Consider the following 10,294-nt stretch of genomic DNA (forward strand, 5'->3'; position numbering starts at 1 on the left):
AACAAAACTTTAAGGAAAGAAACTGGGGAAAGAGGGTGTAAAGGAGGCCAAGAACCTCCCTCCCTCCAGAATATTGTTGCTAGCCTTAATATGGAATAGTAATCAGGCCTCAGATTCAGTGGAAGCTCACAGGAGCACAGCTCCTGAACCTTTCTGAGAGTTCCACCTCCTCCTTCTGAGAGTTCCACCTCCTTGTCCATTGAATAGTATTGCAGCTGCATAACAATCCCTGGATGAGCTCCACCATCTATTTTTCTATAAAATGACCCCTGATAGTAATCAATAGTCAAACCAAGTATAAAGCAGGCCAGAGGCCTAAAATATGCTATTGCTAAAGAACAATGGACAAACATCAACTCTAGATGTGAACTCTTTTGCTGTCCCATTGAGCAGCAAGCAGACAGTCCCTTTTAATTGTGCTGTGGCCTTGAAAAACAGCTGTAACAGATTGAAAGATAAGAACTCCCTTCAATTTCCTCACAGACTGTTTCATTTTAAAGCTTCCTGGCAGCAATTCCCCACCCCCCATGTTAAAACAGAGAACTAATGATTTTAATTTTTGCATTTTAAAAAAGTCCAGCAATGTTTTAAACTTATGTAAATATATTTATTTATTTAACTGCTGCTTTTTATAAGATTTCTTTAAGGTAGAAGAAACTTTTAGAAGGGGTTTCTTAGATCAAAGGAGAAAACAATGCCATAATATTAGAATCTTGGAGAAACAGTAAAACAGTAGTCTTTTAAAGGAGCTGCATGCTTTTATTAGATTGGAAATTACTTTTTTTAATAACTCATGCAAGCCTCTACATGTTCCAAAATGTCTTTAAATGCCCCAATATGCTGAAATTGGTTAGAGTAAGCATATTCCTCAATTGCATTTGATTTATAAAAAGCACATAGGTGCTAGCCAAGGTTTCCACAATCCTACAAGAGGAAACCTGCATGAAAATTAATGTTGTTAAATATCTGAAGTTATGAGATGTAATGAGAAGGCCTTTGTTTTGTAAAAGTAATTTTTTTGGTCTTAAGATCCAAATGGCCAATATATTTTAGAAGAAAGGTAAGTTCTTATGTCTCTGGATCTTTGTTGTTTGGCTTATTTACAGCCATGTAAAATTTACAGTCATGTGGAACCACATAGCCTAATTTGTTCACTGATGTCAAGAAACAAGACCTGGAAACACTGGCTTGAAACTTTGGCTTGAAACATTGGTTTGAAACATTTTTATCAATAGTGGGTTTAAATCACCATTGTCCAAACAGTGTTGACAAGTATGGTTTTTCCACACATGTGTAAGGAGAACAAAAAAATTGTGAGCATGAGTGCTCCAGATTTCAAACAAAGAAATCACCACTGAACATGCCCAGTGATGTCAAAGAGCTCTTAACATGTCACGGTGGGAGAACCAACCTAACGGCAAAGGAAAATATACTGTTTGTTTGTTTGTTTTATAGCCTGCCATTCTCCCTGAGACTCAGGATGGATTACAAAATATGAAAATAATGCAATGCAGGCAGCACAAGACGTCCGATAAACAGATAGATAGGACTTTGCTGTTGTTCAGTCTCACAGTCGAGTCCAACTCTTTGCAACCCATGGACAAAGTCATGCCAGGTCCTCCTGTCTTCCACCATCCCCCGAAGTCTGCTCAAATAGGATAGAACTTGGATTAAAGAATTAGAAAACAAACTGAGAATCTTCAAGGATTGACAGTGGTCGCTTCATTTCATCCCTGTCCCTGAACTATTTCTACTTTCTTTACTCCATTTTTTTCTTTATTCCATTTCTACTTTCTTTACTCCATTTTAATCTTTACAGCAACCATTAGTAGTAAATTAGGCTGAGAGTGACAGTCTCAAGGTCATCCACGGCAAAGTGGGGATTTGAACCTGGGTCTCCCAGGCCCTATTCTGACACTCCAGACACTACACAATTCAAGTCAACGCTTTCCTTCCTTTTCTTCTTCTGGCAGCCTTTCCTTGTGAAAAGTCTGGCCAAGTGCCTCAAGGAACTGTTCTGGGGCCTGTTTTGTTCAACATCTTTATAAATGATTTGGATGAAGGAATAGAGGGAATGCTTATTAAATTTGCAGATGATACTAAATTGGGAGGGGTTGCAAATACAGTAGAAGACAGAAACAGGATACAGGATGACCTTGACAGGCTGGAAAACTGGGCTAAAACCAATAAAATGAATGTTAACAGGGAGAAATGTAAAGTTTTGCATTTAGGTAGGAAAAATCCAATGCATAGTTATCGAATGGGGGAGACTTGTCTTAGCAGTAGTATGTGTGAAAAGGATCTAGGGGTCTTAGTGGACCATACACTGAACATGAGTCAACAGTGTGATGTGGTAGCTAAAAAGACAAATGCAATTTTGGGCTGTATCAACAAAAGTATAGTGTCCAGATCACGTGAAGTGATGGTATCGCTTTATTCTGCTGCGGTAAAACCTCACCTGGAGTATTGTGTTCAGTTTTAGGCACCACATTTTAAGAAGGATATAGACAAGCTGGAACAGGTCCAGAGGAGGGCGATGAAGATGGTGAGGGGTCTGGAGACCAAGTTCTATGAAGAAAGGTTGAAGGAGCTGGGCATGTTTAGCCTGGAGAGGAGACAGCTGAGAGGTGATATGATCACCATCTTCAAGTACTTGAAGGGTTGTCATCTAGAGGATGGTGTGGAATTGTTTTCTGTGGCCCCAGTAGGTAGAACCAGAACCAATGGGTTGAAATTAAATCAATAGAGTTTCCGGCTCAACATTAAGAAGAATTTCCAAACCGTTAGAGCGTTTCCTCAGTGGAACAGGCTTCCTCGGGAGGTTATGGGCTCTCCTCCCTTGGAAGTTTTTAAACAGAGACTGGATAGACATCTGACAGCAATGAAAATCTTGTGAATTTAGGGGGAGGTATTTGTGAGTTTCCTGCATTGTGCAGGGGATTGGAAAAGAATTAGAGGTCCCTTCCAACTCTATGATTCTATGATTCTAAGTTGCAAAAGCAGGTCACTCAGGTTAGTTGTGTGGTGCATTACCAGGCACAGACAAAGTCTTGCAAGTTATGTGGAGGCCCAGGAAAGTTCTGTGGTTCCAAGTCATAACTGCTGCTGCACCTCAGTGACTTGTATTAAACTGCATGGTAGCAAGTTGTTTGGTGGTTGCTGCTAGGCCTTGTCCCAATGAATTTCTGCCCCAGGGTAGGAGGAAAGAGAGCAGGAGTGAACTGGGAGGCCAAAATAGGCTTGGAAAAGACCTTTCACTGTCCTCATCTTTTACTGACAGAAACCAAGGTTTGAAGGCTGGCAATAGCGTTGTGATTGTCTAGTAACCCCCACAAAGGCCACTGAGATCTCAGAGAACATTTATTTCTGAAAGGTACAGTGCTGCTTCTATTGTTTTTTTGTTTTGTTTTTTAAATCTCCAAAATTTTTAAAAATTTCAGATTTCTCTGCAAACCTAGGGATTTCTTGGACTTGCAGAAAGATCTGTCCTGTCTATTCATGGCTCCAGTCTTCAGATTCAAGTATACGCAGATGGGATCATGTTGAGAGCTAAGCACATCGATGCAAACAAAAAAATAGAATATGACATACCATACCATGTCTAGTCTTATATATTAAAATATATATTGACTTTGTTAATTTAAGTGCATCCATATGTTTTGTTATGACCCAGTACATGTTAGAGCTCTGCAAGCAATAAAGTTAGCTTCTCATATTTTTGAGCTCTCTTCAAAAGCGGGAAATTGCTTCCATGTTGTCTCCAAACAAGCTCCAGAGTTTTTACTGATACAAAGCAAGACATTGGGCAACCTGATAAAAATTAAAATTGAATCAAGAAAGCAATACATATAACAAATGAGGGAATATCCTGCTGGGTGTGGGGCACGAATTGGGTTCCTATACTCAGTCAAATTTTCTCCATGATACAAACTCCATTTTCTAGCCTCCAGCCTGTTTGAATGCCAGCTAATCCACAATAATCACAGTCTTGATATATCTTTATGTTTCTGTCACATTTGCAGCACTAATCTTTAGAGACTGCCATAAAGGCATATGCCCCCATGATCCCTTCCAATGTCATGTAAGATGCTGGCACATAACTCTTTGATCTAAAAGAATAGATGTATGAGTTTTGAGCCATTTTTTTCAAGTAATGACCAGTTCACAAGTAGTCAAATAATTCTAGAGTTTCAGCTAATCTTGTACAAAGTATCCTGGAAACAGGATACTGTGAAATACATTAAAAAGAACAAAACTTTATCACTGGTCTACAAGCACAAAGACAAACAGAAGCATTCAAGAAAGAGGAGAGCAAAAATGGTATTTCTCATTCTTATATGGATGGAGGGAAAACCCCTCCCCCCTCCAAATCTTGTTGCTGCTTTAATTATTGACCCTCATCTTAACCAAGTGGGAACATGTGAAAGTGTGGGAGCAACTGTTGGGTCTCTTTCTGCTGCTTTTGAGAATAACATTTTGAGAAAAATCGAAAAGGATGAGAAGGAGTAAAGAAGAGGTGATCTGCCCTACTTTAGCACTGTTAGGCACATATCATAGAAGCTATTAATATTTCACCTTTCACACAGTCCCTTCAGCTTCACTGAAAAGCTTCACTGAAAAGCAAACTTCTCTCCAACGATTCAGCATGCCAGAATAATTGATGCAGTGAGACACTAAAAATGTAACACTTTTAACTCTTATGATAGGTATGTGTGATATACATCACTCAAGGTTCCCTGCTGCTTTTGTGTTGATTTGAGGAAGTGGCAAAGAGGTTATTATTGAGTGTCTGTCAACAAACCATGCTGTTTCAGTTCCTGCAGCATGAATGTCTCCCCTTCTTCACGGCTGAAAGCTGTGGGGTTGGATGTGTTCATTAATTACTGACAAAGGAAGGTTGCCCTGGGAGGGGCACATCTGCCAGAATGGAATGGTAACAGCTACAAAAGGATAAGAAGGGAGCCATGATGGACATCTGCATTGCCCCAAAGGCTACGAAAGCTGTCAGTTGTCAGGAAATATTACATAATGTGTAAAATTTGCAAAAAGGAATTAAAAATTCTGACAAAAGGAACATTGTTTCATTAAGATGTACACCCAGAACTTGTGTACTTCGTCAGGATTTATGTCTGCGTGACATTTCGTCTGCTCCTTAAGGATGACAATCCTAAGTAAGTCTAGTCAGAATTCTATTCAGGTATGGAACTTACTCCTAGGAAAGTATACAGTAGTCACATGGCTGTTTTGGTTGATGGAAATTGTGGATGTGTCCCTCCATGAGCTGCGGAGTGAGTACCATTGTTTTAGGGGGTTGAGCCAGCTCCCTTTCCCTATTTTTTTAATCTCCTTTCAACTGACTCTCACCTTCTGTCAACATACTGTGCCTCTTGGAGTCCTTATCAGGCTATTTTTGAGGCTTTGCATAGAAAGATTGCTGTGCATATCCAAGGAGTCCTCTGAATACACAGAACTGCCTAGCTGGCTTGCAGGAGGTCTGGCTTCTTTTATTATCCTAATGGAGGGCAGCCACGTTATGGTTGGAAGGAATAATTTATTTAGAATCATAAAATCTTAGAGTTGGAAGGGAGGTCCGGGGTCATCTAGTCCAACCCCCTGCACAAGGCAGGAACTTCACAAATACCTCCCCCCCCACACATACATCTCCAGTGACCCCCACTCCATGCCCAGAAGATAGCAACAACCTCCAGGATCCTATGCCAAAGTGGCCTGGATAAAAATTGTTGATTGACCTCATAGTGTCAATCAGCATTTTCCTGGTCATGTAAGAAAGGACCATGAGAACTAAGCACTATGTAACCCTTCCTGCTCTCCTCAAAATCTGCCTCATTCACAGAATCAGCATTGCTTTAAAAACCTCCAAAGAAAGAGAGCCCACCATCTCCCGAGGAAGCCTGTTCCACTGAGAAACTGCTCTGTCAGGAAGTTCCTCCTAATATTTAGCCAAAAACTCTTTGGATTTAATTTCTACCAATTGGTTCTGGTCTGACCTTTTGGGGTCACAGAAACAATTCTGCACCATCCTCTATATGACTGCCCTTCAAGTTCTTGAAAATGGTGATCATAGCACCTCTCAGTTGTCTCCTCTCCAAGCTAAACATACCCAGCTCCATCAACCTTTCCTCATATTTATAGTCTGCCTTTCACATGGGCAAATTAGAAAGAGTGAGTCAATACAATCAACAGGGTAGGACATTCAATAAACAACACAATAGGATTAGGATAGCAGAAATCTATGAACCAACCAGAACTCTAACAACAGAAGTGAAGCAAATAAAAAAAATATTAACATGACACATTTGTAGCGGAAAGTGCCATCATGTTACAGCTGATTTATGGTGACCCCATAGGGCTCCCTGCCTCTGTATAGCAACCCTAGACTTCCTTGGTGGTCTCCCATCCAAGTACTAACCAGGCCAACTCAAGTCAGGGCACATGGCACATTAAATGATGCAAAATTGCATAGCAGGATCCTGTTTACAGCAAGCTATGCATAGTACAGACCACCGTTCCTCATCATTTATTCAAGTAACTCTATGAACCATTTCTACAATGCAACCTTATTACCTGTGTAGAAAAGCTGTCTTGAATAATTCAGTTTTGCAAAGTTTGCAGAAAGCCAAATAATTAGATAAGAAGAATCCACATCCCCCAAATATTTTGCCTATCAAGCCAGTCATTCTTTCTGCATCCTTAATGACTCCTGGAAAGTGGTTATAGAAACAACACCATTCATTGTAATATTACAGGCTGTCAAACGTAGGGGTCCCAAATCCCCCGGTAGGCCTGGAGACCCCCGATTTGGAGCCTCCTCCCCCCGCTGGCCATAAAAGGGAAAGCGGGGGGAGGGGAGGAGGAGAACGGCAGCCCTTCGCACCCAGCCCCGATCGCAGCAGCCAGAGCTCTTCCGTATTCTCAGGCTGCTTCCCGCCCCCAGTCAGCTGGCCGGTGAAGGGAGGGGAGCCCACTGAAGCCCCGAGTTTTATGGGCTGCTCTTGCTGTGGGGCCTTCCCTGTGTTAGGGGCAGGTCACACATGCCGAGAGCCAACACAGGCTTTCCACTCTGCTCTGGGATCGAGTTTCATGTTACTCACTTTTATTTTAACTTTAGCTGAACTCCTGGAAAATTTCTCTCTTTAAAGCCTCCCCCTCTCCCTTGCGAACACCGAAAGGGGCATTCGCAAAAGCCCACCGCGGGAGAGACCCCTGAAATAAAAAAGGTGCTGAACAGCAGGCGAGTTTATTTCTCAGCCAAACGCGCCTCCTCCTCCTCGCAACAGGGCCGAGCTTTGCAACCCCCTTTTCCCACCCTCCCCGGGGGGTGTGGGTTGAGGGCAGCGGCAGGCTCTTGCAGCTGCTGGGCAGGTTTGGCGACTCGGGGTTTAAATGTCCATTTGCTTGGGGGGAGGCAGAGGGGGGGGTTGAGGGAAGCCTGCACTCAGCAAGGATTAAAATATTCTGGGGGGTGAGGGCTGTGGGCTCTGGCCCCCTCCCAGTAGTTCAACAGCTATGTGCTTTCTGGAAGGGGTGTTGGTTGTGTGTGTGTGTGTGTGTGTGTATGGGCCAGCCTTTGCTTCATTCTGATCGGGGCTGCCAGCTTGCTCTCCGGGCTTTTCTTTTTTTCTTTTTAAATTGACTTTGCCTCCCATTCAGGACTGGGGGGGAATGCTCTTAGGCTGCTGCAGTCGCCCAGCTTACTTGGGGGAAAGTGGAGCCGTCTGCATTCAAGCTCTCTCTGGCTCTTTAAAAATTTTTTTAACTGGCTTTGCCTCCTGGGGCGGATCAATGATCGGGGGCGGGGGAGGGCCGGGGGCACGCTAAATGCCCTGGCTTCACCTGTTTGGGGGTGGGGGAGGAAGGATGCTCTCAGGCTGCTGCCTTGCCCTCTTAATCCACGCTTTCAGGGTGGAGGAGGGGGGACAAATGTCCTGGCTTTCGCCTCTCTAGGGAAGGCAATGGCAAACCACCCCGTAAAAAGAAAAACCTTGTTAAAGCAACGTCACTCTAGAGTCGGAAATGACTGGTGCTTGCACAGGGGACCTTTCCTTTCCTTTTGCCTCTCATTTGAGAAGGGAGGGGGGGAAGGATGATCTCAGTTTGCTGCCACTAGGCAGCTTGATTGGGTGAGAGTGAAGTCATCTGCATCCATGCTGGTGTGTGTGTTAAATGCCTGGGCTTTACCTTCCATTTGGAGCTGGGGGGATAAGGATGCTCTCAGGTCCCTTGCCACTGCTATGTTCCTTGCCTCAGCTGCCTTCCTGGGACAGCCTAGACCTGTGATTGTCATTCCAGCCCCCATGAAGAGAGGGAGTGTTTTGCTTTAGAAAGCAAGGGGGGGGGAGCAAAATGTCTACTGGGTACTCTATTATTCCCTATGGAGAACGATTCCCATAGGGAATAATGGGGAATTGATCTGCGGGTATTGGGGGCTCTGGGGGGGCTATTTTTTGAGGTAGAGGCACCAAATTTTTAGTATAGCATCTAGTGCCTTTCCCCAAAATACCCCCCAAGTTTCAAAACGATTGGACCAGAGGGTCCAATTCTATGAGCCCCAAAAGATGGTGCCCCTATCCTTCATTATTTTCTATGGAAGAAAGGCATTTAAAAAGGTGTGCTGTCCCTTTAAATGTGATGGCCAGAACTCCCTTGGAGTTCAGTTATGCTTGTCATACCCTTGTTCCTGGCTCCACCCCAATGTCTCCTGGCTCCACCCCCAAAGTCTCCTGGCTCCGCCCCCAAAGTCCCCAGATTTTTCTTGAATTGGACTTGGCAACCCTAGTCAAACGTTAATCCATCAGGGAAGATTACTAATGCAATCGTGCTAAAAAGAAATTGTGCCAGAACTGTTGACTTCACATAGTCTTTGTGCAGAGGGATTTTCTAGGAGGCTCTGTTTCACCTCTTTCCCTGACACAGTTTGGTGTAGTAGTTAAGGGCATCGACTCTTATCTGGGAGAGCTGGGTTTGATTCCCTACTTCTTCACATACAACTGCTGGAGTGATCTTGGGTCAGTCATAATGCTTTCAGAACGGTTCTGCTCAGGAGCAGTTCTAGGAGAGCTCTCTCAGCTCCACCTACCTCACAGGCAGGGCCAGCCCTGCCACTAGGCAAACTAGGTGATTGCCTGGAGAGCTGACCTTCTGGGGTGCCAAACTGGGTGCTCCCCTTGTGATTAAGTAATGTTATCAGTGCAAGGGGGGGCAGCAGAAGTTAGCCTTGCCTAGGGTGTCAGACAGTCTAGGGCCAGCCTGCTCGCAGGGTGTATATTGTGGAGAGGGGAAAGTAAATGAGATTGTAAGCCACTCTGAAACTTCTTCAGTGAGTGAAGGGTGGGGTATAAATCCAGCCTCCTCCTCCTCCTGCTCTTCATAATGCAGCATTTGAAACTCAACAGCCATGAGGGTGTCAGGCAGAAATCCTCTATATTTCTGTCATATATAAATAACATTTTAATCCCCTTTCTTTGCCTGTCACACAGAACATGATCAGCATGACCATTAATGATATGGGCACACATAGGAAGCCACAGTGAGTCATGCTACCTGTTCCTTGCATAGTATCAGCTTCCAGTGTAGTTAAACCCCATGCAGCTGCCTGTGGAGCAAGACATTAATAATATGCCGGAATACAGGAAGCCTGATTCTCCCACGCTACTTGTATTCATGCATACCATTTATGTCCAAAATTGCTCTGTAGCTGAATTTTAAAATCTAAGAATGTAATAATAAGCATCATTATTTGAAAGCAACTCCCATTGTGCTCTGTGGGGCTTACTTTTGAATCAATGTGTTTAGGATTCGAAGTTGCTGATCTTTTCAATTAAGGTCTTTTTTTATAACTATATAATGTTCAACTTTTCAGGATCTGTTTTTACATTTGGCTGCAAGTAAAAAAGGAGAAGCCAACAGGGTACCATATGCATGTATGTGTTGTCTTGTCATTACTGTCTTAGAGCAACTCCAGCAAGGGGCATTCAAGGCATGTGGGAAGCAGAGGTGGTCTGCCATTGCCTGGTGGTTTCCCATTGAAGTACTGACCCTGCTTAGTATCTGAGATCTGATGAGATTGGGCTATGCAACAGCACCATCCCTCCCAACAAGGAACCATATCAGCACTTTATTGGGAGACACTGATAGCCATTCTTTCCAGTAGCCAATGGGAATAAGCCACTGCTGAGTGACAACCAAAGGCAAAAGGGACATCCTGACTTGCACAAGCATAATTTGGCAGCCATGTAGGAAAAGTAGCACTGTGCATGCATTGAAGTATTTAATG

The sequence above is a fragment of the Heteronotia binoei genome, chromosome 10 (genome assembly GCF_032191835.1).
Source record: "Heteronotia binoei isolate CCM8104 ecotype False Entrance Well chromosome 10, APGP_CSIRO_Hbin_v1, whole genome shotgun sequence".
NCBI classification, from domain to species: Eukaryota; Metazoa; Chordata; class Lepidosauria; order Squamata; family Gekkonidae; genus Heteronotia; species Heteronotia binoei.